Source organism: Populus alba, chromosome 5 (genome assembly GCF_005239225.2).
Source record: "Populus alba chromosome 5, ASM523922v2, whole genome shotgun sequence".
Taxonomy (NCBI): domain Eukaryota; kingdom Viridiplantae; phylum Streptophyta; class Magnoliopsida; order Malpighiales; family Salicaceae; genus Populus; species Populus alba.
In genome coordinates, this window is record NC_133288.1 from 13,969,127 (window position 1) to 13,996,861 (window position 27,735).

At 35.4% G+C, this 27,735-nt stretch overlaps 1 pseudogene; it reads right to left on the reverse strand.

The window, feature by feature from the left end:
* The window catches only part of LOC140955635 (uncharacterized), a 121,835-nt pseudogene that overhangs the window by 63,500 nt on the left and 30,600 nt on the right, over positions 1–27,735 (reverse strand).

Consider the following 27,735-nt stretch of genomic DNA (forward strand, 5'->3'; position numbering starts at 1 on the left):
AATATATTTTTGATATTTTCAAATTATTTTGATGTGTTGATCTTAAAAATAATTTTTAAAAGATAAAAAAAAAAAACATTATTGATATACTTTTTTGAGTGAAAAACAATTTAAAAAGCAACCACAACCACATTCTCAAACTCACACTAAAACTATAATTGAATTTGAGGTTGAACAAAAAATAATTTAATGTGTTTGGTTAAAAAAAATTTATATATATATATATATATATATATATATATATATATATATGTTGATGGTTTTGAATTTAAATATTATAAATTTAACAATTGTCAATATGAAACACTACAGTTTCCTTACTTTCTTAAGCACACAACAACATCAGGTAAAATATAATAAAAAACAAAATTAGGATTGCGATTAATTTATGTAACTGTTATGTCATCAATAAAACACAATTAAAAATAAAAAATAAAATTTAATTTTTTTTACTAAGTCGGACTTAGTTCAATGCATTTAACTTTAGACCGGACCCGATCTGGCTGAAATTATGCACCATTGTTCACTTGAATAGTGGTGCATGTCTCCATCGTTCATTTAAGTGAATAGTGGAGCTCTCTATTGTTCATATAAATAGTGGAGACATGCTCATCAATGGATTTGAATTGATTTTAAATGTAAAACATCATTATATAATTAAGATATTTTTTTTGTTTTATAATGTATTATATATTTTTTTACATCTATTAAGCATTTAATGTTGTGGTTAAGGTCTTGTTGAATAAGTTGTTGTTGAATATTGTTGTTATTTAATAAGGTTAGATATGGATTATAATCTTTCTTTTTTTTAACTTCACCAATGAAATTATCAACCGAAATAAAAAAATATATATAAATAATTATTGGTGAATCTATTGGCAATTTACAATAATGGTAAATTACTAACAAACTCACCAATGGATATTAAAGGGTCGAGGAATTATATAGAGAGTTTTGAAAGAAAAGAATGAAATTTAAAATAACCGATGGAGTGATTGATGACATGAAATCCATCATTGAAATTTATACTTGCCAACAAACTCACCAACAAACACTAAAATGGTAAGAGAATTGTAGAGAGTTTAGGAAGTAATTCATGAATTCTTTTACTTCGTTCGCTTCTCATTCATTTTCTTCCATTGCAATTGTGTCCTTATTGAGATTTGGTCATTCATTCTTAATGTAATGTGCTCATGATTTTGTGGACGATCTGCTTTTAGGAAATTTGAAAGTGGAAGGTGTTTTGGTATAAATGTGTATTTTGGAAAGAGAAAAGAAAGCTTGCAAAAATTCATAATGTCATTGATAAAATAAAGACTCATCTACAATGAAAAATATATCTTGACATCTTGAGCCAAGATTGCCAACTTGGTATGAAAGCAAAGACATACACATAGACAAACACAAAAAGCACACTAAAACAATATCATCATTTACTTTTTGAAGACTATAGGAGCCTTTTGGGTCACCTAATTTTGGAACTTTTCACCATTTGCCAACTTACACACAAAGGTCTTTGTCGTCATTTCCTCCACAGTATGGACAGTTAGTTGTGGTAACAACTTTTCTCCTTCCACAACCTTTCCTTTCTCATTGTAGCTATTGACCTTTCTGTCATCTTATTCCAATTTGTTGATGCCTATAGCAACCAAGCTTTAAGTAAGGACATTCTTCATATCTTCGGAGTGCATTACATAAGCAACTTTGGGGAATGATACATGGATTAGATGGATGCCAATCTCTTCTTCTTTATGTTACCTCACTTTCAACCTAACCAACATTTTTTCTCATTTGATATCAACAGTTGAACAAGTCATCCCTTCTAGGCTTAAAGTCGAGCCTAAATATTTGATTAGCGGTTTTCAACCTTATTGAACTTATCCTCTCAGGATTCCCAGAGACAGAATCATATTGGAAAGGAAGTTTATTCTTTAAGAAATATTTGGTAGCCATTCTTGCAACTTCAAAAATTACTGGTTTTCTCAATTGCTTTAACAACTTCAAAGCATGAAGATTTGTATCTTTGCTCCCTTCGGCTTTTATGTAAGGAACTGTTACATTTTGCATTATTGTCAAAGACTTTTTGGCATTAATTGTCACCAATGTTTCATTCACAATGTACTTCAAACACTGATGCAAAGATGATTCCAATGACATTCATGACGTGTATCCAAGGCCTTTCTAATAAAAAGTTGTATGACAGGTAGACGCCCATCACTTGCAAAATTACTAAAAAACATATAAGCCAATGAACAACTCTATTTCAATGGTCCCCACCACTTTCCTAGGGGAACCATCATAAGCCTTAGATGTTATAGTACTTGGCAGTACACGTGTTGAATCAACTAGCATTTCATCCACCACATGTTTTGGGAGTACATTTAAAGTTAAATCACACTAATACTTTGTCAATGGTGCAATCCTTGCACCTTACAGTGATGTATAAAGGTTTACTATGACTTGTTCTCCCAACATCGAGCTTATTTTTAGTGAAGTATAGGTAATTTATCGCATGGATTCTTCCAACCAAATGCTTCATAGTTCTTTGGGCTATGTCTTAGGGCATATACCCCTTGCTCAAAACTTTTTGCAGTGTGTTGTGGTAGGGTTCCAAACTCAGGATAAAAGACATCATAAATATCCTGATAGGGGTTTTCTTCAGCTATTCTACCACACTATACTGATTGTGTTTCATCAGCTTTAGAAATTCACCAGGTTCTTCTTCACTCACAAACTTGTTTACTTCCATATCTTTGATGGCATCTACAACTTCTTTGCCTTTGACTATTCATTGTTTTTCTAGTTCTTCAGGCGTAAAACACTTGCCACATTGAGTTAAACCATCAATCTCGATCTGGAACACAAGAGTAGGTCCCTTAACATTAGGTGGATTATCGTAGTTGTGACGTAATGAATTATAGTTCTCATTATGGGTAAAGGCAAGCTGTGTTAGGACGAGCTTTGATCCCACTCTCAGTATGTTAGAGCCTACATACCTCTATTTTCTTCCCTTGAAAGCTTATCATGCATATGTGATTAGTACTTAAAAGTGTATTTTTATTAAGGTTTTATATCATCATTTTGCACTTGAAGTATCAATAAGTCCTTAACTAAATCATGTTTTATAATAACATATCTAATAATATAAGATATCTTTTGACACGACCAAAAGATTGATGTCTTCTCCCAAGTGCAGGAGTGTCAAAGTAATAAATAACTTGGCAAGACCGGGGTCGAACCACAAGGAGGTTAACTATATAAATTATAAATAACAACACAACAACAACAACAACAATAGTAGTAGTAGTAGTAGTAGTAGTAGTAGTAGTAATAATGAAGAGGATTTCGAGATGTAAGATTAATATGAGGATTAAATAATGATAAAAACAAATGTCAAGGTTAGAGAATCCACTAATGGTACTTCAAACAAGTATAATATAAACTCTTATTACTCAACTAGAAACCACACACAAAGGAGGTTACAATCGGATTATAAATTGTTAACATAATTACATTAATAATCTTATTCGAGTAATGCCAATACTTGTAAATATTATCATGTATTCATGGTGATAACTTATGTTAACAACAAATCAAGTTCCTTTCATAGCACAAGTATTGGTTATACCATACAGTTGGGATATGAAAGTGCCAAGTATTTGTTGTCCCAAGGGTTGTTCAACACAAATCTAGATTAACCATTTAACAAGCAAGGTATTAAGAGTGAGCAAGATAATAAATATAAAACATGTTAGTATCAAGCATTAAAGTCCATATTGAGTTTATATTATACTTATTCTTACACCATTAGTGTAACCTTTTCACCTTGACATAATAGATTTAGCTAAACATAATGAAAGAAAGAAACATAAATAAACAATATAAGAACATAATTATATAAATAAAGGAAAGAAAATGAAAAGCATAAACAAGAGATTAATATAACATAAAATAAAACTTAAACATTACAAAATACAAAGAAAAAGAGCAAGAGCATGATCTTGATCTGAACACCAAGATGCCTAAATGCATGGCAAATGCCTCTTTCTATAGGCCAAAATTTAGAACTATTGATTTGATGAGTAATTGTTGAGTGGGTGGCCACATCTTGACTTGGTGAAAATCCTTATCTTCTTGTCTGAATAAAACGTCATTGCTAACATTAGAAATGAAACCACCTGTGCTCATGAAAGTTCTAGGAAATTCTCTTAGCTTTCCAGGAAAACAAAATTGAGGTCATTTGGACTTCTAAAATTCGAGATATGGGCTGAACACTGAACAATGTCCGGGCTGTAGGACAGATTCAGAATTCTCCGTTATTGCTATAATTTGGACTTAAAAACGGCCTTGTTAAATCCTGGTCTCCATATGAAAGTTGTAGGCCTATTTCTTACCAAATCTGTGTAAAATTGTGAGATCATTTGGACATCTAGAACTCGAGATATGACCCAATTACCGAATAGTGTTCCAGTTTGGATTGCACCAATATCTCTTTTCTAAGCTTCACCCTCTCTTTATCTTCACAAATTTCAGTAGTTGAATTCATCAATCAATCATTTGATTTATGTGATAGGCCTGCATTTAAGATGAACATTTACCATATATTAAGGTATCTTATAATATCAGACTTGTTATTATAAAACATACTTTAGATAAGGAGTTATTGATACTTCAAGTGCAAAATGATGATATAAAACCTTGATAAACATGTACTTTTAAGTACTAATCACAAGGCATTCATCATTCAACTTCTATTAATCTATCCAGATAAATAAACTCTCATTAAATTTATATTTCTGCTTCATATTTCTTAAACAAGATATTGATAAACCTTATTTTTATGTGCTCAATGTATGAAAACATAAATGCTGGGGCTTTTGTTGGAAGAAAAACAATATTATGTTATAATGTTTAAGGTTAACTTCCTTGGGTTGAGATTATTATTATTATTATTTTCTTCTTTCTTTATATATATATATATATATATATATATATATATATATATATATATATATATATATATATATATAACTTAAAACACAATGCATCTTTAACCCATGTAATGAGCTTTAGGCTAATGACTCCCAGACCAGTTGGTCTTAGGGCATTAGATGTTAAGACAACCCTACAAGCTTAGTAACTCGGGTTGCAGATACTGATACGTAGATAGTGCAATATTTGATTATGTTAAGCTTTTCTCCTTAACCCATGTTACAAGCTTTGGGCCAATAGCTCCCAAGTTAGTTGACTTTAGGGTATTAGATGTTAAAACACCCTTTCGAGCTTAATTGCTTAGGTTAGGGAGGCTAAGAAACCAAACTTATCTATGTTTTTATTATCATCAATATTATCAATTTTTTTTTGTGCAAATTATATACTATCCCTTTCCTTTAGTTGTTACCTTTAACAAAAAAACATAAATAAAGTAATAATCCAATGTGCAACCCATAATTATATGTTAAAGTGTATGTGTGAAAATAAAGGTTTAAGAATACTTGTTAAATGAGTATATAAGTAGAATCAAGTGATATCAATGCGAGAGTTTGTAAACCTTAATATTTCAAGAAGTATTCTGATAGACCTTGATAAGGATACTTACTAATATGTGTCTCAAGAGTCAATAAAATTTCCTCCTTACTCTGTCATCCTAATAAGGATACATCCTAATAAGGATACTTCCTAAGATGTGTCTCAAGAGTTAATAAAATTGACTTCTTACTCTGTCATCCTAATAACAATTTTGTCAAATGATTTTAATAATAGCATAATAGTAAAAATAGTTAGTAAGTTAGTTTATATATATATATATATATATATGACAACTACTACCCTCTCCCCCAACCAAAACAAGACATTGTCCTCAATGTTCTAAGTTAAAAAGATAAAGTATAGAAGACATCATTTGAAATAACGAACAATGACAAACCTGAAACACACTTAAACAAATATAAGAAGTAATAAAACAAAATAATATGTTATTAATAAAACCAAAAGACACAAGGTTTCACAAATGAAGGCTTAAATCTAATATAAGCTTTTTACGACTTTCCTTAGTTGACCAATTTAGGCAACTCATATAGGGATCAATGATAGGGATGAAAGATTATAGTTGATCAATCAATTGTTCAAGAGTAGCAGCAGAGATTATGATTTGTCGTGCCAAAGATGTTAGAAATTCCTGTTCCATAACTTGATCGAGGAGAGACAATAAATTATCATAAAAACCATTAACATTTAACAAACCTATAGCTTTATAGTGAATGTACAGTTGGGTCCAAGAGGAAATATGAAAGATCTCTTCCAATGTGCCCAGACCACCTGGTAAGGTGATGAAGACAAAAACATGGTTAAACATGACATTCATTCGATCAGACATTGTGGGGACCTGTAGTTCTTCTTTATATGTAGGCCAGCTACAGTCTCAACCCCCCCTTTATTTATTTATTTATTTTGAAAAAGCATGTGTGATTGTGGTTCACATCTTCCCTTGGTTTTACGTCCAAGAATAGCTTAAACACCCTCTATGGGTTGAGGACGGGCTTCCCATCCAGTTTTCTTAAAAACTGGCAAATATGGTCTTTTTTAGTTAGATTCCCAAAACTATATAGAGCATGTTCTTTATTGAATTGTGGCCATAAATCATGAATTGCACGATGCACATCTTCACTAGGATGCGTCTCAAGAGTCAACAGAAGATTATCTAAAGGCACCCTACTCAGGCCATCCTTAATGAATTGTATTTTATCTTCACGGTTTATAGATATCATTCCTAAGGAACGACATGTCGCATTACAAGTTCATATGGCACATCTGTGACAGACTTTCAGTTGTTTTGCAGGACTTTTCTTTGCAAAAGTGCTTTCACTTATTCCAGGCATGTGTGAAATGAAAGAATTGGAGACTCACCTGATAATCGGACCTTTGCTTCAATTAGCCAGCGAATATCTTCAGGAATTTCATGATTCATTAACAACCTTAATCTTGCACATCTAGCACAGTAAATTTTAGCAATCGCATTTTGAGGCAGAATGAGAAAATATTTTTTCAATTTTTCAAGAGTGGTGTCCATTTTCAAATGAGAATTGGAGGAGAGATTCAAAGAAAGGGGGAAGAGTAAAGAATTGCACAAATATATACACATATATCAGTTATCATGGGAAACTGAAAGAACCGACTTAAGAGTCACGGAGTACCATTATCCGCCATTTGACCGGGGTGAGAGAGACTAGCAAAACAAAAGTCACACAAAAAAGAAACATAAAAACAATGTGAAAAAAAGAATTAATCTTTATATACATGATTACCCAATTTAATATAGTCATGTTCAATTGAAAAATTATCAAAATAAACTTTCAAACGATGCCCATTTACCTTGAAAACATTGCCATTATTTGGATTCTCGATAAAATAGGCCCCATATGGATACATATGTTTCACAATAAAAGGACCACTACATCTTGATCTTAGTTTTTTAGAAAATAAATGGAGTCGAGAATTTTAAAGTAAGACTTTTGACCAACATTGAATGTTTTTCTTAGTATTTTCTTGTCATGAAACCTTTTGATTCTTGCTTTATGAATTCTTGAATTTTCATATGCATCATTTCTTATTTCCTCAAGCTCATTTATTTGCAATTTTCGCAGCTGACTACCATCATCAAGGTTTGGATTGAAAGCTTTAATAGCCCAATAAGCTTTACGTTCAAGTTCCACAGGCAAGTGACAAGGTTTTCCATAGACTAGTCTATAAGGTGACATACCTAATGATGTTTTATAAGCAGTTCGATAAGCCCAAAGTGCATCATTAAGTCCTAAAGACCAGTCTTTCCTATTAAGGTTCACTGTTTTGTCCAAGATCTGTTTGATCTTTCTATTAGCAAGCTCTATGTGTCCACTTGTCTGAGGGTGATAAGGGGTGGCAACTTTGTGTGTGATTCCATATTTTTTTTTATTAAAAACTCAAATGGCTTGTTATAGAAATGTATTCCACTATCACTTATCATGGCTTAAGGGATTTCAAATCGACTCAAAATATTTTCTTTCAAAAAGTTTATCACTGTATTGTGATTATTGTTTCGACTTAGAATTACCTCTATCCATTTTGAAACATAATCTACTACGACTAATATGTAGAAGAAACCAAATGGTGGAGGAAATGGACCCATGAAATCTATGCCCCAACAGTCAAAGTTCTCAATGACATGAATAGGATTTAAAGGCATCATGTGACGTATTGAAATAGATCTCAACTTTTGACAACTTTCACAAGTCTTGCAGAATGCATGTGAGTCCTTGAACATTATGAGCCAGTAAAATCCACTTTGTAAGATTTTTGCAGTTGTCTTTCTTGATGAGAAATGACCCCCACATGTCTCAGAATGACAAAATTTAATGACACTACTTACCTCATTGTCAGGAATGCATCTTCGAAATATTTGATCAGGACAATATTTCAATAAATACGAGCCATCCCAATAAAAGTTCTTCACTTCATTCAAGAACTTTCGTTTGTCTTGGGTACTCCAATGAGTTGGCAATTATCCTGAAACAAGAAAATTAACAACATTAGTGACACGACCAAAAGATTGATGTCTTCTCCCAAGTGCAGGAGTGTCGAAGTAATAAATAATCCGGCAAGACTGGGGTCGAATCACAGAGAGGTTAAATGTATAAATTATAAATAACAAGACAACAACAACAACAACAACAACAATAACAATAATAGTAGTAGTAGTAGTAGTAGTAGTAGTAGTAATACTCAGTACGTGGCGTTGTTATACTTGAGAATGATCTAAAAGATCGGGTCACAGGTTTCCAGCCTATATACTGAGTTTATGAAAAAATCAAAGAGATATATTATATAATATAAACAAAATGTAAATAATAATAATAATAATAATAATAGTAGTAGTAGTAGTAATAAAAAAAAGAGGAGGAAGAAATTAATGAGAACTTTGAGATGAAAGATTAATGTAAGGATTAAACAATGATAAAAACAAATGTCAAGGTTAGAGGATCCACTAATGGTATTTCAAACAAGTATAATATAAACTCTTATTATTCAATTTGAAACCACACACAAAGGAGGTTTCAATCGAATGATTTCTCATTAATAGCTCATTATAAATTATTAACATGATTATATTAATTATGTTATTTACATAACACCAAACTTTTAAATATTGTCAGGAATTCATGATGTTAACAACAAATCAAGTTCCTTTCATAGCCCAAGTGTAGGTAATACCATACGGTTGGGCTATGAGAGTGCCAAGCATTTGTTGTACCAAGTGTTATACAACACAAATCTAGATTAACCATTTAACAAGCAAGGTATTAAGAATTAGTAAGATAAAAAGATAATACATGTTAATAATAAACATTAAGGTCCATATTGAGTTTACACCATACTTATTCTTACACCATTAGTGTTACCTTTTCACCTTGACATAATAAACTTAGCTAAACATAATGAAGAAAAGAAACATAAATAAACAAAACAAGAACATAAATAACATACAAGTTAACTAAGGAAATGAAAGGAAATGAAAAGCATAAACAAGATATTAATGAAGGCAAAACTTAAAAATTACAAAAAATATAAAGAGAGAAATAAAGAGCATGAACTTGATCTGAACAACCAAGCCCCCAAATACATGGCAAATGCCTCCTTTTATAGGCCAAAATTCAGAATTATTGATTTGATGACTAATTGTTGAGTGGGTGGCCAACTTTTGACTTTGTGAAAATCCTTATCTTCTTGTCTGAATAAAACAAAAATGCTACCATCCGAACTGGGTCCACTGGAAAACATGAAAGTTGTAGGAAATCGACTCAGCTTTCCAGCAAAAACAATGGAGGTCATTTGGACTTCTAGAACTCCAGATATGGGCCAAACATTGAACAGTATTCGGGCTGCAGGACAGATTCGGACTTCTCCGTTGTTGCTATAATTTGGACTTGAAAACGGCCTTCTTATAAGTTGTAGGCCTATGTCTTACTGAATCTTTGTAAAAATTTGAGGTCATTTGGACATCTAGAACGCGAGATATGACCCAATTACTGAACAGTGCTCCAGTTTGGTCTGCACCAACATCTCTTTTCTAAGTTTCACCCTTTCTTTATCTTCACAAATTTCAGTAGTTGAATTCATCAATCAATCCTTTGATTTATGTGATAGACCTGCATTTAAGATGAACATTTACCATATATTAGGGCATTTTATAGTATTAGACTTGTTATTATAAAACATGCTTTAGTTAAGGAGTTATTGATACTTTAAGTGCAAAATGATGATATAAAACCTTGATAAATATGCACTTTTAAATACTAATCACACCCCCCAACCAGCTTATTACTAGTCCCTAGTAATCAAAGCATTAAAATAGAAAAACAATTTGCAAGTTCCATAAAGCAAGGCATTTATCATTCAACTTACTTTAATCTATCTAGATAAACAAACTCTCATTAAATTCATATATCTGCTCAATACCTCTTAAACAAGATATTACTAAACCTTTTTTTTGTGCTCAAAATATCAACATATAGTTATGGGGCTTTACTCGGAAGAAAAACAAATTTTTGCTCTAATGTTTAAGGCTAACTTCCTTATGTTGGGATTATTTTTTTTCTTTTTTCTTTATTTATTTATTTATTTATATACACATACAACTTGAAATACAATGCATCTTTAACCCATGTAACGAGTTTTAGGCTAATGACTCCCAGACCAGTTGGTCTTAGGGTATTAGGTGTTGAGACACCCCTACGAGCTTAGCAACTCGGGTTGCAGATACTGATACGTAGATAGTGCAATGTTTGATTCCCTTAAGCTTTTCTCCTCAACCCATGTAACAAGTATAGGGCCAATAGCTCCCAAGTCAGTTGACTTTAGGGTATTAAGTGTGAAAACACCCATTTGGGCTTAATTGCTTAGGTTAGGGAGGCTACGAAACCAAACTTATCTACCTTTTTATTATCATTTTTTTTTTTTTTTTTTTTGCAAATTATGTAATATCCCTTTCCCTTAGTTGTTACCTTTAACAAAAGAACACAAATATTTATAGACGAGAAATTGAAAATGCAATCACACCACCTATATGTAGGCCAGTCGTAGTCTCACACTCTCTCTCTCTCTTTATTTATTTATTTATTTTGAAAAAGCATGTGTATGTATAGGTATTTGTGATTGTGGCTCACATCTTTCCTTGGTTTTACATCCAAGAACAGCTTAAACGCCCTCTATGGGTCGAGGATAGGTTTCCCATCCAGTTTTCTTAAAAACTAGTAAACAAGGTCTTTTTTAGTCAGATTCCCAAGACTAAGTCGAGCATGTTCTTTATGGAATTGTGACCATAAATCATAAATTGCACGATGCACATCTCCACTAGGGTGCGTCTCAAGAGTCAATAGAAGATTATCTAAAGACCCCTTACTCAGGCCGTCCTTAATGAATTGTATTTTATCTTTACAATTGACAGATACCATTCCTAAAGAATGACAGTCGCATTACAAGTCCATCTAGCACATTTGTGACAGACTTTCAGTCGTTTTGCACGACGTTTCTTTGCAAAAGTGCTTTTACCTGTTCCAAGCATGTGTGAAATGAAAGAATTGGAGGACTTACCTGATAATCGGACCTTTACTTCAATCAACCAACAAATATCTTCATGAATTCCATGGTTTATTAACAACCTCAATCTTTCACACCTAGCACGGTAAATTTTTGTAATTTACCAAGGAGATATTCTGAGGCAGAGCGGGAAAATACTTTTTCAATTTTCCATGAGTGGTGTCCATTTTCAAATGAGAATTGGATTAGAGATTCAAAGAAAGAAGAAAGAGCAGAGAATTGCACAATTATATACACAAATATCAGTTATCATGGGAAACTGAAAGAACCGACTTAAAAGTCATGGAGTACCGTTATTCGCCATTTGACCGGGGTGAGAGATACTAGCAAAACAAAAGTCACACCAAAAAGGAACACAAAAAAAAAAGAGAAAAACAAAATAATCAACCTTTACACCTTCGGCTGAAATGACATGTCCCAGAAACATCACTCTCTTCAGCCAAAATTCACATTTACTCAGTTTTACATATAGCTGGTGATCTCTTAAGGTTTGTAAGTTTTGTCTCAGGTGTTCTTCGTGCTCCTCAAAAGAATTCGAGTACACCAGTATATCATCAATGAATACCACCACAAACTTATCCAGGTATGGTTGGAAAACCCGATTCATCAAATCCATGAAGAGGGCTGGGGCGTTCGTCAACCCGAACGGTAACACCAAAAATTCATAGTGTCCGTAACGAGTTCTAAATGCGGTCTTTGCTACATCCGCCTCTTTAATCTTCATTTGATAGTACCCTGATCTCATATCTATCTTCGAAAATGCCCTCGCTCCCTTTAGTTGGTCGAACAAATCATCTATCCGAGGTAACGGATACTTGTTTTTCATTGTTATTTTGTTCAACTGTCGATAGTTAATACAAAGTGTATGGGTTCCATCCTTCTTTCTTACAAATAAGACCGGTGCTCCCCAAGGAGAATTACTAGGTCGTATGAACCCTTTGTCTAATAATTCCTGTAATTGGGACTTTAACTCGTTCAGTTCTGCTGGAGCCATCCGATATGGTTGTTGGGCTACGAGTGGGACTCCAGGAAGAGTGTCTATAGACACCTCTACCTCTCGCTCCGGGGGTAGTCCTAGTAGTTCTTCGGGAAACACATCTGGGAAATCCTTCACCACAGGAATATCCTTCAATCGTGGACCTTCATCATCAGAGTTTAAGATGTATGTGAGGTATCCCATACATCCCTTTCTTAAAAGTTTTTGGGCTATTACCACCGATATTAAAGCATTCAGTTTGAGAACTCTCTCTCCTTCAAAAGTCATTTTCTCGCCCTTAGGTGTTTGGAAATTAACAGTTTTAGCATAACAATCTATTAAAGCCTTGTATTTACTCAACCAATTCATGCCTAGTATTATGTCAAAATCATGCAGCTCTAAGGGAATCAAGTCTACTTCTGTTTCATACCCGGACAAACTAACCCCCACATCCACATATACAATATTTGTTTCAACCATGTTTCCCATTGGAGTTCCAATTACAAACCCCTTCTCTACTATTTCTACTTCCTTTCTCAATTTAGTGACAATTCTCTTAGCAATGAATGAGTGGGTGACACCCGGATCAAACAACACATGCACATTAAAATCATTTAATAGTAGTGTACCTTCCACCACATCCGATGTAGCCCTGGCCTCCTCCTATGTCAGGTGGAAGACCCTCCCCGGGGTCCGATCATTTTGTGCCCTCGGCTTCCCTCGACTGGAGTTTGCCCCTGATTGAGAAGATCTCATTGGCCTATTAACGGTGACTGATTGTTGGTGGCTCTGACTGGGTTGTCTATAGCTCTGTACTTGTCCGGTGTTCCTTTTGGGGCAGTCCCTCTTGTAATGACCTCTTCCACCATAGTAATGACACCCTTGACTAAGACACTAGCAGTTCCTCCACCTATGACCCTCTCCTCTGCACACCAAGCATCGCCCAAGGGAAACTGAGCAGTCCCCAGGGTGTTTTTGTCCACATTTTACACAAAAAGGATAGTCAACACCCTTGCGGTCACCGGTCCCAGTTGAGGAGTTTGCCCTCGAGTGCGACTGTCCAACCATCACTCTCCCACTTGACTATTGGTGAGGCGGTAATACCAAACTCCCCTTTTTTCCATACTGCTCAAATACTCCCCTTTTTCCTTTCTTCGGGTGCGGTGGTCTGTCGCTGAAATAGTCCCCATCTCTCTTTTTACTTATACCTTGATACCCCTCTTGGCTTTCTCCAATACATGCCTCCAGGGCTTGTGCAACCTCAATCAACTCCCTCACAGATTTAAATCGCAAGGCAATCAATCCTTGTCTCAAATCCTGTCGTAAACCATCCCTCAACTTTTCAATCATATGTTCCTCTGTTGAGACATAGTGTGGGGCGAACAATGAGAGGTCATGGAATCTCCTTTCGTACTCCAATACCGACATATCACCCTGTCTTAATGCCAAGAACTCTTGTTCTTTCACCTTGTGATGATACTTGGAATAAAACTGATTCTCAAACTCTGTCTTGAAGTCACTCCAAGTTAGTGTCTCGGTTGCACGCCTCAGCTGAACTGTTTCCCACCATGTCATAGCCCTATCGGACAGTAACTGGGTTGCATAATTTACCCTTAAACCCTCAGGTATGCTTATTTGAATCATTGTCTTTTCTACCTTCCTGATCCATCTTCCAGCTATCTCTGCATCTTGTTCCCCCATATACGGTTCACAACCCATTTCCCTCATACTCTTGACTAATCGCACCAGTGGCACCACATTATCCATGGTCATGCCTATCATAGGGACTGCATGTGGAATCTACGTGGTGGGAGTTGTTTGTGCCACTGAACCAGCCATGCCCTCCATCACTGCTTTAACTATTTGTACAAGGAGTCCCGCATCTACATATTGTGGGGGCACACCAGTTGGAACAGTAGATGGTTGTGCTTCTGATCTTTCTCGTTGCCCTGTTGCGACTGGGGGTGTTCCCTCTGTTTGATTAGGCCTTGGGCCTTCCCCTGCCACCGTATCTTCCCCTTGCAAGGTTTCGGGTGGTATTATCAGAACATGAGATGCCATATCATCCAAGGAATCTTCATCTTGCCAACCTTGGGCACCTTGGTTCATTCCCCTCCTTTCTAAGGAGGGCGGCTTAGTTCGTGTCCCTTGTCGGGTGCGTACCATCCTGAAATTCATCGCAACAACATAATTATTAATGATCCCCAGGATCCAAACCAAGTGCTCTGATACCAACTGTAACAACCTGGCTTTCCAAGCCCAAAACAACAGTAAATTTTTTTTTTATATATATATACTTAATACATATGGTGCTGGTAATCAGTGAATCTGAATCCTCACATCATTAAAATACAATCCATACAATCAACATTTCATTTAAAAGTGAATCTTACACAAACATGTAACATTAAGGTTGCATGATTTGAAGTTTATATTAAAAATATATACATAGACATGAGTTTGCATTCGTATCCTACTAATAGCCATCACAATTTTAAACAAAAAGGATTTAATAAAAGTTATACATTCAGTACATTTATCCATACAAAATACATTGTGATTTAGAATGCATCTACATAATTCCTTGCAAAAGTAGGTTCCCGTGTATCGGGTTTCCTAGACATCTCGTTGGTGTGACGTCCCTGCAGCAGTACAAAACATTTAAGAGAATGCAAATACTTAATAATAATAATAATGGTAACTAACGGTCTGGCAGTTAAAAGAAGCATTAACATTTATAATTTCTTCATGTATTTGATATAACAACTAGTAGTACATATAGATACACAAGTTTTCTGATGCCATTCGCCGAAACTAATTATTTATTTGTCCCGGCCATCCATCCGGATGCCATAGCGAAAGCTACATCGCTGCCGATCCAAAAATCGGCAGCAGAAACTGCATTGCTGCCGATCAAGGAATCGGCAGCGAAAACTGTGTCGCTGCCGATTTCTGTATCAGCAGTGAAAACTGGGTCGCTATCGATTTCTGTATCGGCAGCGGAGACTACGTCGCTGCTGATTTATGTATCCACAGTGAACACTGGGTCGCTGCCGATTTCTGTTTCGGCAGCGAAGACTGCGTCGCTGCAGATCCAAAATCGGCAGCGGAAACTTTGTCGCTGCTGATTTCTGCATCGACAGCGAAATCATTCCTTTATCCCGGCCATCCATTCGGATGCCATTAGCCGAAGCTAATCAGTCCTTTATCCCGGCCATCCATTCGGATGCCATTAGTCGAAGCTAATCAGTCCTTTATCCCAGCCTTCCATTCGGATGCCATTAGCGGAAGCTAATCAACCATTAGTCAACATTTAAACGTTCGACAATCTAATATCGGTTCTAACAATATGATAATACTCAATTTAAAATATTTCAATATTCAACGTATGAAAAATAAAGGTGCAAGTCACCTACCTGCTCCACCTGTGGGTTGTTCTTGTCTTGATGATGGTCCAATCCCGACCGCACCACCTAAGACATCAATGGTCAAAAATCAGTACAATTGTATTTATTATTATTTTTGAATCACATTCATCACCACAATTATTTCAAGAGTTCATATGTTCATATTCAAGTGTTCCATGTTTTACACCATCATATCCTGAAATTGTTACACGCATTTAAGTCATTTCTGTCTAGGAGGCTTATTGTAGAAATCGGCAGCGAGAACTGGTTCATTGCAGGCTGCCCAATTCTACAGCGAGAATTAGTTCGCTGCAGGCTGCTAGTTCAGCAGCGACAACTGTTTCGCTGCCGGCAGCCGGTTCGGCCGTGAAAACTGTTTCGCTGTTGGCACCACAGTTTCGCTGCACAACGCACAAATCGGTAGCGAATACTAATTCGCTGCAGCCGACACAGTTTCGGCAGCGAATTAGCGTTTCGCTGCACAACAACACAGTTTTTGCAGCGAAATAGAATTTCGCTGCATAACATACATTTTGGCGTGTACACACACCACACATGTTGTAACAACTCCAGTATATACATCGTCGCTAAGTTCCAGCAGGACACACACATCGAAACCATTAATTTTAGCAGATAATCCTTCAACGAAATTCCATCAATTACAGCATATAATCTTTCAATAAACCCCAGCAGAACACATCAATTACAACACAACAAAACCCCAGCAGAACACATTAATTACAGCCTAACAAAACCCCAGCAGAACACATCAATTACAGCCTATAATCTTTCAACAAACCCCAGCAGAACACATAAATTTCAGCATAGTAAAACCCCAGCAGAACACACACATGCATGCTGACCCACCCCATAGTTAAAGCCAGCCCTCTACAATGATTTTTTATTTCCATTTTTATTTATTTTTTTCTTTGTTAGATGTTCTGAAATTGGCTTCATTTCACTTCAGTTTCCTTGTTCTCCTAGTTAATTTCAGTTTCCTTCACAGCTGGCTTAGATCTTAGATCAATTTTTCTTAGGGTTTTCTTTTTCATTTCCATTTCTGGTCTTAAGGGGAAGAGGAAGGGAGTTTCATGACCCGTACCTTCTGAATTTAACTAAGTTTGAGGAAGTTTTGACACTATTCTTTTCTCCTCTCCTGATGGTTCTCCTCCTTCTTCTTCCTCTCACGTTTTCTAGCCCTCCTTTTCCTTTCCTTTAGGCAGCTGTCTACTCTTCTCTCAAGGTCTCATCTTTCCCTCACACGTTTACAAGCACTCTCTACTGGTTTGATTTAAGTTTCTGTTGTGAAAGAGGAAGAGAAGAACGACATGCAGCTGCTGTTTTTGGAAGGAGATGGGTCAACCTCTCTCTCCTCCTTCTATTTATACTCCCCATCAAATGAAGTGGGTTGTTTGGGGGTTGATTTAGATGTATTCTTATCCTTGTTTTGGTCTATCTAAAACCGGTTTTATCCCTCCCTCCCAACTCTGTGTTGCTGTCGATCAAGAAATCGGCAGCGAACACTGCATCGTTGTCGATTTCTACCTCGGCAGCGAAAACTGCGTCGCTGCCGATCCAGAAATCAGCAGCAGAAACTGCATTGCTGCCAATCAAGAATCGGCAGCAGAAACTGTGTCGCTGCCGATTTCTGCATCGGCAGCGAAAACTGAGTCATCATTTCCCTCTCTCTCTCTCTCTCTCTCTATATATATATATATATATATATATATATATATATATATATATATATTCTTTTGGGTGTTTACATTTGGACTTCTAGAACTCTAGATATGGGCCAAACACTGAACAATGTTTGGGCTGTAGGACAGATTCGAACTTCTTCGTTATTGCTATAATTTGGACTTGAAAACGGCCTTCTTAGATCTTGATGAAAACATGAAAGTTGTAGGCCTATTTCTTACTGAATCTGTGAAAACATTTGAGGTCATTTGGACATCTAGAACTCGAGATATGACCCAATTACCGAACAGTATTCTAGTTTGGACTGCACCAACATCTCTTTTCTAAGTTTCACCCTCTCTTTATCTTCACAAATTTCAGTAGTTGAACTCATTAATCAATCCTTTGATTTATATGATAGGCCTGCATTTAAGATTAACATTTATCATATATTAAGGCATTTTATAGTATTAGACTTGTTATTATAAAACATGCTTTAGTTAAGGAGTTATTGATACTTTAAGTGCAAAATGATGATATAAAACCTTGATAAATATGCGCTTTTAAGTACTAATCACACGCAACCTGTTGAAGCATATAATTCATTTCTTGTTATTTTAGGACGTCCGTTTCTTGCAACTTCTAATGCATTGATTAATTGTAGGAATGGACTCATGAAGTTATCTTTTGGAAACATGACATTGGAGATGAATATTTTCAACATTTGCAAACAGCGTGGAGATGATAATGATTTATAAGAAGTAGATCATATTGAAGAATTAGTTCATGATCAAATTGAATCTACTTTGAGTAAAATTGAGTTGGATGAATCTGAAGATTTGCAAATGATTTATTCTCAAAAAGCAATCGATGATGGCAAAGGCCTCGAAAATGTTGTCGCGGATCATTTGTCAAAGTTGATAATAGATTCGACATCTGACATCATACCAATCAATGATTACTTTCCTGATGAATCTTAACTTTCTCTTAGTTCAATGCCTTGGTTTGCTAAAAATATCAACTTTCTTGCTTTAGAAGATTTGCCAGCTTACTGGAGTACTGAAGACAAAGGAATGTTTTTGAACGAAGTGAAGAACTTTTATTGGGATGACCCTAACTTATTCAAATATTGTCCTGATCAAAAATTTCAAAGATGCATTCCTGACAATAAGGTAAGTAGGGTCATTAAACTTTGTCATTCTGAAGCATGTGGGAGTCAATTCTCATCAAGAAAAACGACTGCAAAAATCTTACAAAAAGGATTTTATTGGCCCACCATGTTCAAGGACACGCATGCATTCTGTAAAATTTGTGAAAATTGTCAAAAAGTTGATACTGGTAAAAAAGTTTGGCTTTATAATTCTCAACTCCATTTATTTCCTGAAAAAATAAGATCAAGATGGAGCGATCCATTTATTTTGAAACATGTGTATCCTTATGGGGCCCTTGATATTGAGAATTCAAAGAATGACAATGTTTTGAAGGTAAATGGACATCGTTTGAAAGCTTACTTTGATGAGTTTACTGGTGAAAATGAATCCATTGGTTTGAATGATCTTTTAGATAAGGTTGATTATTTTGTTTTTCTCACTTTTTTTTTGTGTTCCTTTATGGTGTGACTTTTGTTTTGCTAGTTTCTGTCACCCCGGTCAAATGGCGGATAACGGTACTCCGTGACTCTTAAATCGATTCTTTCAGTTTCCTATGATAACTGATATCTGTGTATATAATTGTGCAATTCTCTGCTCTTTCTTCTTTCTTTGAATCTCTCATCCAATTCTCATTTGAAAATGGACACCACTCTTGAAAAATTGAAAAAGTATTTTCCCGCTCTGCCTCAGAATGCGATTACAAAAATTTACCGTGCTAGATGTGCAAGATTGAGGTTGTTAATGAACCATGAAATTCCTGAAGATATTCATTGGTTGATTGAAGCAAAGGTCCGATTATCAGGTGAGTCCTCCAATTCTTTCATTTCACACATGTTTGGAACAGGTAAAAAAACTTTTGCAAAGAAACGTCATGCAAAACGACTGCAAGTCAGTCACAGATGTGCCAGATGGACTTGTAATGCGACATTTTGTTCTTTAAGAATGGTATCTGTAAACCGTGAAGATAAAATACAATTCATTAAGTGATACGGTTCAGCCCTGTGATACGACCCAAGTAAGGTCAAATTCGGATTTTGGCATAAAAAGCGCAACAGTCCAGGTTTACGGCAACAATCATAATTCTCAATCCGACCGTTGGATCGGGCTAATATTTTATGTGGACTCTCCAGACATATCTTACTACCTTGGGTTAAAATTGCAGGTCAATCGGAGTTCGGGAAGGCACCCCAATACTGGTCAACAGAGGCTATACGGATTTTGTTATTTACTGCCATTTGACTTGTGGACTTCCTATTTGATTAGGATTCTTTTCCTCCAAGGATGTGGGAGCTGGTTTTGGGAATTTCCTAGTTCCACAAGGATATTTAATGAGTTGCAATATAATCTCCTAGTGTGGCAAGGATTCATTAATGTTTCAGAATCCTTTTCTTATAAGGATTCCTTATTCATCCTAGCCACACAAGGAAAGAAGGGCTGGTGGTATTTAATGACAAGTTACTTATTTTTATTATTTTCTTTCATGTTTGGGCTTAATTAATAGTTTGTTTTCAGCTAGGATCCAAGGCTTGTTTGGATCAGGTTATGGGCTTTTTAGTTTAGGGTTTTGAGTGGACCTCATATAAGTCCACATAAGGAGTCCATTAGGGTTAACTTTTCAAGAACTATTTAAACTCATGTAAGCCACAATTTCGGCAGCTTTGATGATTATTATTCTGAATTTTTCAGTTTTAACGTGTGAGAGTGATTCTTGCATTCTTCAGTTCTTGAACGAACTGAATCTGACTTATCGAAGATTAACTGGCTTCGTGGCGTCATTCTACTCATTCCAATAGTGTTGGTGCCTTGGGGCAGGTTTCCATTGTGTCGCACTCATATCAGACCTATTTCGGCTTTTCGGGATCAGATCTCAATCTTGATTGTGGGTTGCGTGACCACGTGATCACGAGGTTCGCATCAGTTGGTATTAAACTCATGTAAGCCACAATTTCGGCAGCTTTGATGATTATTATTCTGAATTTTTCAGTTTTAACGTGTGAGAGTGATTCTTGCATTCTTCAGTTCTTGAACGAACTGAATCTGACTTATCGAAGATTAACTGGCTTCGTGGCGTCATTCTACTCATTCCAATAGTGTTGGTGCCTTGGGGCAGGTTTCCATTGTGTCGCACTCATATCAGACCTATTTCGGCTTTCCGGGATCAGATCTCAATCTTGATTGTGGGTTGCGTGACCACGTGATCACGAGGTTCGCATCAGTTGGTATTAAACTCATGTAAGCCACAATTTCGGCAGCTTTGATGATTATTATTCTGAATTTTTCAGTTTTAACGTGTGAGAGTGATTCTTGCATTCTTCAGTTCTTGAACGAACTGAATCTGACTTATCGAAGATTAACTGGCTTCGTGGCGTCATTCTTCTCATTCCAATAGTGTTGGTGCCTTAGGGCAGGTTTCCATTGTGTCGCACTCATATCAGACCTATTTTGGCTTTCCGAGATCAGATCTCAATCTTGATTGTGGGTTGCGTGACCACGTGATCACGAGGTTCGCATCATTAAGGATGGCCTAAGTAAGAGGTCTTTAGATAATCTTCTATTGACTCTTGAGACGCACCCTAGTGGAGATGTGCATCGTGCAATTTATGATTTATGGCCCCAATTCCATAAAGAACATGCTCGACTTAGTCTTGGGAATCTGACTAAAAAAGACCTTGTTTGCCAGTTTTTAAGAAAACTGGATGGGAAGCCTATCCCCGACCCATAGAGGGCGTTTAAGCCGTTCTTGGATGTAAAACCAAGGAAAGATGTGAGCCACAATCACAACTACCTGTACATACACATGCTTTTTCAAAATAAATAAATAAATAAATAAAGAGAGAGAGAGAGAGAGAGAGAGAGAGAGTAAGACTACGGCTGGCCTACATATAGGTGGTATGATTGCATTTTCAATTTCTCATCTATAAATTCTTCTCTTCCTTCCCTTCATTTCTACTCAACTCGTACATTCATCAAATATAGAAGTGTGTAGAAATGGCAGGTTCCTTAAGTCATCACATAAACAATATTTGTGTTTTCGGTGGATCTAGTCCTGGGAAAAGAAAAGGAGTTTTTAGAATCAGCAAATCATCTTGGTCAGGTACTAGCTGAGCGAAAGCTTCATTTAGTGTATGGAGGAGGCAACCTTGGGTTAATGGGGGGAGTGTCAAAAGCTGCATTTTTAGGAGGTAGTCAAGTTTTGGGGGTTGTCCCCAATGCTTTAACACAAGGGGACATCATTGGAAAAATAATTGGAGAGGAATTACTGACACAACCAAAAGCTTGATGTCTTCTCTCAAGTGCAGGAGTGTCGAAGTAATAAATAACCCGGCAAGACCGGGGTCGAACCACAGAGAGGTTAATTGTATAAATTATAAATAACAAGACAACAACAACAACAACAACAATAACAACAACAACAACAATAACGATAATAATAACAATAGTAGTAGTAGTAATAGTAATAATAATAAAATACTCAGTACGTGGCGTTGTTATACCTGAGAATGATCTAAAAGATCGGGTCACAAGTTTCCAGCCCATATACTGAGTTTATGAACAGATAATAATAATAATAATAATAATAACAATAATAAAGAAGAGAAGGAAGAAATTAATGAGAACTTTGAGTTGGAAGATTAATGTAAGGATTAAACAATGATAAAAACAAATGTCAAGGTTAGAGGATCCACTAATGGTACTTCAAACAAGTATAGTATAAACTCTTATTACTCAATTGGAAACCACACATAAAGGAGGTTCCAATCAGATTATAAATTATTAACATGATTACATTACTTATCTTATTCTAATAAAGCTAATACTTGTAAATGTTGGCAGACATTCATGATTATAACTTATGTTAACAACAAATCAAGTTCTTTTCATAGCTCAGGTGTCGATTATACCATACAGTATGGGCTATGAAATTGTCAAGTATTTGTTGTACCAAGTGTTATACAACATAAATCTAGATTAACCATTTAACAAGCAAAGTATTAAAAGTGAACAAGATAACAAATATAAAACATGTTAGTATCCAACGTTAGGTCCATGTTAAGTTTATGTTGTACTTATTCTTACACCATTAGTATACCCTTTTCACCTTGACATAATTAACTTAGCTAAACATAATGAAAGAAAGAAACATAAATGAACAAGATAAGAACATAAATGAGAAAGAAGTTAACTAAGTAAAGGAAAGGAAATGAAGTGCATAAACTTGATATTAATGAAAGCAAAACATAAGCAATACAAAGAGAGAAAGCAAGAGCATGATCTTGAACTAGAAACCAATATGCCTCAATACATGGTAAGTGCCTCCTTTTATAGGCCAAAATTTGGAGCTATTGATTTGTTGACTAATTGATGAGTGGGTGGCCACATCTTGATTTGGTGACAATCTTTATCTTCTTGTCTGAATAAGACGTCATTGCTAACATCATAATTTGCCTAGAATCCTTAGGAATATTCTAAGAAATTGTCTCATCTTTCCAACAAAAAAAAGATGAGGTCATTTGGACTTCTAGAACTCAAGATATGGGCTAAACACTAAATAGTGTCTAGGCTGCAGGACAGCTTCGGACTTCTTCGTTGTTCCTTCAATTTGGACTTCAAAGTGGCCTTTTTAAATCTTGGTCTCCCATGAAAGTTGTAGGCCTTTGTCTTACCTTTCCATCTATATAAAATGGATCTAAATCCGGGATCTAGAGCTCTAGATATGATCCAATTACCGAGCAATGTTCCAGTTTGGACTGCACCAGCATCTCTTTTCTCAGTTTGGCCATCTCTTTGTCCTTTCACTTTCAATACTTAAACTCATCATTCAATCCTTTTATTTATGTGATAGGCCTGCATTTAAGATACATTTACCATAAATTAAGGTATCTTATAGTATCAAACTTGTTATTATAAAACATGCTTTAGTTAAGGAGTTATTGATACTTCAAGTGCAAAATGATGATATAAAACCTTGATAAACATGCACTTTTAAGTACTAATCACACCCTCCAACCAGCTTATTACTAGTCCCTAGTAATCTAAAGCATTAAAATAGAGAAATAATTTGCAAGTTTCACAAAGCAAGGCATTCATCATTCAACTTCCACTAATCTATCCAGATAAACAAACTCTCATTAAATTTATATTCCTGCTTCATACTTCTTAAACAAGATATTAATAAACCTTCTTTTTATATGCTCAATATATGAAAACATAGATGATGAGGCTTTTGTTGGAAGAAAAACAATATTATGCTCAAATGTTTAGGGTGAACTTCCTTGGGTTGAGATTATTATTATTATTACTTTTTTTCTTCTTTTTTTTTCTTTTTTTTTTTCTTTTTTTATTTATTTTATTTATATACACATACAACTTAAAAAACAATGTATCTTTAACCCATGTAACGAGTTTTAGGCTAATGACTCCTAGACCAGTTGGTCTTAGGGCATTAGGTGTTGAGACACCCCTACGAGCTTAACAGCTCGGGTTGCAGATACTGATACGTAGATAATGCAATGTTTGATTCCCTTAAGCTTTTCTCCTTAACCCATGTAACAAGCTTTGGGCCAATAGCTCCCAAGTCAGTTGACTTTAGGGTATTAGGTGTTAAAACACTCCTTCGGGCTTAATTGCTTAGGTTAGGGAGGCTACAAAACCAAACTTATCCACGTTTTTATTATCATCAATATTATCAAAAACAAATTTTGCAAATTATATACTATCCCTTTCCCTTAGTTGTTACCTTCAACAAAAGAACATAAATAATGTAATAATCCAATGTGCAACCCACAATCATATGTTAAAGTATGTGTGTGAAAATGAAGGTTTAATAATACTTGTTAAATGAGTATATGAGCATAATCAAGTGATAACAATGCGAGAGTTTGTAAACCTGAATATTTCAAGAAGTATTCTAAAAGGCCTTGTTATGAATATTGCAAATAACCATTAGAAAAATTTTACTAAGATGCGTCTCAAGAATAATTCCTCTTTACTCTGCCATCCTAGTAATAACAGTTTTGCCAAATGGTTTTTTAAAAACAAAAACAGTTAGTTGGTTAGTTTTTTTTTTTTAAAACTACTACCCTCTCCCCCCAACCAAAACGAGACATTGTCCTCAATGTCCTAAGGTAGAAAGATAGAGTATAGAAGACATCACCTGAAACAGCGAACAATGACAAACCTGAAACACACTTAAACAAATATAAGAAGTAACAAAACAAAATAATATGCTATTAATAAAACCACAAGGCACAATGTTTCATAAATGAAGGCTCAAATCTAATCTAAGCTTTTTACGACTTTCCTTAATTGACCAATCTAGGCGACTCATGTAGGGATCAATGGCAGGGATGAAAGATTGTAGTTGGTCAATTAATTGTTTAGCAGTAGCAGCAGAGATTATGATTTGTCGTACCGAAGATGTTAGAAATTCCTGTTCCACAGCTTGATCAAGAAAAGATAGCAACTTATCATAAAAACCATTAACATTTAAAAAACCTATAGGTTTATGATGAATGTGCAGTTGGGCCCAAGATGAAATATGAAAGATCTCTTCCAATGTGCCCAGACCACCTGGTAAGGCAATGAAGGCATCAGCATGGCTAAACATGGCGTTCAGTCGATCAGACATTGTTGGGACCTGTAGTTCATCTCCAATTGTTTTTCCAATGATGTCCCCATTTGTCAAAGTTTTGGGGACAACCCCCAAAACTTGACTGCCTCCTAAAAATGCAGCCATTGAAACACCTCCCATTAACCCAAGGCTACCTCCCTCATACACTAAATGAATCTTTCTCTCAGCTAGTACTTGACCAAGATGATTTGCTGATTCTAAAAACTCCTTTTCTTTCCCAGGGCTGGATCCACCGAAAACACAAATATTTCTTATGTGATGACTTGAGGAACCTGCCATTTCTACACACTTCTATATTTGATGAATGTATGGGATGAGTAGAAATGAAGGGAAGGAAGAGAAGAATTTATAGATGAAAAAGTGAAAATGCAATCATACCACTTATATGTAGGCCAGCTGTAGTCTCACACTCTCTCTCTTTATTTATTTATTTTGACAAAGCATGTATGTACAAGTAGTTGTGATTGTGGCTCACATCTTCAATTGGTTTTACGTCCAAGAACGGCTTAAACGCCCTCTATGGGTCGGGGATAGGCTTCCCATCCAGTTTTCTTAAAAACTGGCAAACAGGGTCTTTTTTAGTCAGATTCCCAAGACTAAGTCGATCATGTTCTTTATGAAATTATGGCCATAAATCATGAATTACACCATGCACATCTCCACTAGGATGCGTCTCAAGGGTGAACAAAAGATTATCTAAAGACCCCTTACTTAGGCCATCCTTAATGAATTGTATTTTATCTTCACGGTTTACAGATACCATTCCTAAAGAACGACATGTCACATTACAAGTCCATCTGGCACATCTGTGACAGACTTTCAGTCGTTTTGCACGACGTTTCTTTGCAAAAGTGCTTTTACCTGTTCTAGGCATGTGTGAAATGAAAGAATTGGAGGACTCACCTGATAATCGAACCTTTGCTTCAATCAGCCAACGAATATCTTCAGGAATTCCATGGTTCATTAACAACCTCAATCTTTCACACCTAGCACGGTAAATTTTTGTAATCGCATTTGGAGGCAGAGCAGGAAAATACCTTTTTAATTTTTCAAGAGTGGTGTCCATTTTCAAAAGAGAATTAGAGAAGAGATTCAAATAAGAGAGAAAAAGCTAAGATTTGTACAAATATATACAGATATCAGTTATTTGGGAAACTGAAAGAACCGACTTAAGTCACGGAGTACCGTTATCCACCATTTGACCGGGGTGAGAGAAAGACTAGCAAAACAAAAGTCACACCAAAAAGGAACAAAAAAAAATGTGAGAAAAACAAAATAATCAACCTTTATCAATAAGATTATTCAAACCAATGGATTCATTTTCACTAGGAAACTCATCAAAGTAAGCTTTTAAACGATGTTCATTTACCTTCAAAAAATTATCATTCTTTGGATTCTCAATATCAAGGGCCCCATAAGGATACACATGTTTCAAAATAAATGGACCACTCCATCTTGATCTTAGTTTTTCAGGAAATAAATGGAGTCTAGAATTATAAAGCAAAACTTTTTGACTAGTATCAACTTTTTGACAATTTTCACAAGTTTTGCAGAATGCATGTGTGTCCTTGAACATGGCGGGCCAATAAAATTCATTTTGTAAGATTTTTGTTGTCGTCTTTCTTAATGAGAAATGACTCCCACATGCTTCAGAATGACAAAGTTTAATGACGCTACTTACCTCATTGTCAAGAATGCATGTTTGAAATTTTTGATCAGGACAATATTTGAGTAAGTCAGGGTCATCCCAATAAAAGTTCTTCACTTCGTTCAAAAACTTTCCTTTGTCTTCAGTACTCTAGTGAGCTGGCAAATCTCCTAAAGGAAGAAAATTGATATTTTTAGCAAACCAAGGCATTGAACTAAGAGAAAATAAGGATTCGTCAGGAGAGTAATCATCGATTGGTGGGATGTCAGATGTCAAATCTGTTGTCACTTTTGACACAAGATCAGCAAAAATATTTTTGGTGCCTTTTTCATCCGTGATTTCTTCCTGAGAATAAATCATTTGCAAATCTTCAGATTCATCCACCTCAATTTTACTCAAAGTAGATTCAAGTTGATCATGAACTAATTCTTCAATAAGATCTACTTCTTGTAAATCATTATCATCTCCAGGTTGCTTGCAAATGTTGAAAATATTCATCTCCAATGTCATGTTTCCAAAAGATAACTTCATGAGTCCATTTCTACAATTAATCAATGCATTAGAAGTTGCAAGAAACAGACGTCCTAAAATAATAGGAAATGAATTACATG